The sequence below is a fragment of the Larimichthys crocea genome, unplaced genomic scaffold (assembly GCF_000972845.2).
Source record: "Larimichthys crocea isolate SSNF unplaced genomic scaffold, L_crocea_2.0 scaffold209, whole genome shotgun sequence".
Classification (NCBI taxonomy): Eukaryota; Metazoa; Chordata; class Actinopteri; family Sciaenidae; genus Larimichthys; species Larimichthys crocea.
In genome coordinates, this window is record NW_020852786.1 from 1,254 (window position 1) to 2,951 (window position 1,698).

The 1,698-nt window shown below is 36.0% G+C and overlaps 1 pseudogene; it reads left to right on the forward strand.

Moving 5' to 3' along the window:
* The window catches only part of LOC109140730 (alpha-2-macroglobulin-like), a 2,928-nt pseudogene extending 1,252 nt beyond the window's left edge, over positions 1-1,676 (forward strand).
* Positions 1,677-1,698: the final 22 nt, after the last annotated feature.

Here is a 1,698-nt window from a genome sequence, read left to right on the forward strand (position 1 = left end):
ATCTGGTGCTGGTTGAACAAAATAAAAGCAGAAGATCTGTTTTGTGTAAACATAACCCAAAGGCCACCAGGGCAAGCTTTGTTGCTTCACTCCCCCTTGAACCTCTGATACATGTGTACAGTATCATTAATGTCATAATAACCATGTTTCTGTTCTTAAACAGGCTACCAGAGACAGCTGAACTACAAACATGACAGCGGTGCTTACAGCACATTTGGAACAGGAGATGGGAACACTTGGTGAGAACATTATTGACCATCGTCATCTGTGTGCAAAATTGACCATTTCATACCATGACATACAGTTTACCTCGAGAAAACAGAGTACACTCAAAAACATTATTTTGGACATGAATTCACTAGCAAACTTAATGTGAAGCAAGTAATAAGATAATTAATTAAGATTATGTAATAGTACTAATAAACTCAAAATGACTGCATTCATTTTCGCTGTTGGGTTTTGGCAAACAAATTGACTTTATTAATACTGAATGCATAAACCTGGTTACTACTATACTGCTGTGTAGTGGAAGCATATTGAGTTTATTAGGACTGTTACATAAATCGTATTACTTGATTCACATTAAGTTTATTAGTTAATTTATATTAAAACTATGTTATTCAAATGGATGGAAATTTTCCATGTAATGGAAATGCATAAGTCCTGCATTTTGGCCAAAATTTTGTTTTGAGTGTAGATAATATGACTGCACTGAATGATGTTATGGAAAATTTGATTTCATTCTTCCTTTTATTCATTTTATAACTCTTCTGTTCTTGACTGAAAATACCACTAATGTACTGATGTCCTAACACAAGAATTAATGCATGAATTATCTTAGCTAATGACCTTAAGCATGAAGTGCTATGTTCAGTGACTTTTCAGAGACATGACACAAACCAAGTGCTTCCTCTTCACTTCATTTAGACATGTCTAACTTTGTTTAAATATCCTCAGGCTGACTGCTTTTGTGTTGAGATCTTTTGCCAAAGCACGGTCTTTCATCTACATCGACCCAGAAAAGATTGCAGAGTCAAAGACTTGGCTGGAAAGTAAACAACAAGAAAATGGCTGTTTTCTACAGTTGGGAAAACTCTTCAACAACAGAATGAAGGTAAGCTAAAGGTCCCTTTAGAGTTTCTATAAAAGTGACTGATAATGAATGAAACTAAAGAAGGTTAAATCTGTTCATATTCCCTGCACTATCAGCACCCCTGTCATTCATGGCTCAGTAATAAATGCCAACCAAACGCCATAATTGCAGCAAATGTCCAATCGGATTCAAATTTATTTGCAGAGTAACAGTGCCAGTAACAGGGCACCACCATTTGCAATCTGAATGTAAGCAGTGCCTGAAATCACTTTTGTGAATGTTGGAGGTAGAGGTACAGTGATGATCATGTCTGTATGATGCTTCCTCTCCACAGGGTGGTGTGTCCGATGAAGTGACTCTCAGTGCTTACATCACTGCTGCCTTCTTGGAGATGAATGTGTCTGTAAGTTTGACTCCTTGCAGTAAAAATAGCTCATGCTTTCTAAACTGTAAACTGCTTTTTACACAGATGGTAAGAACAAAAGCAAAAGAAGTTGGTAGGTTTTTTTTTATACATTTAAATGAATGTAAATTATTTTTTCTCTTTTGTTCTCTTCCCAGTTTGCAGGTTCTTAAATTGTAGCTATAATAACAGGGACTCACCT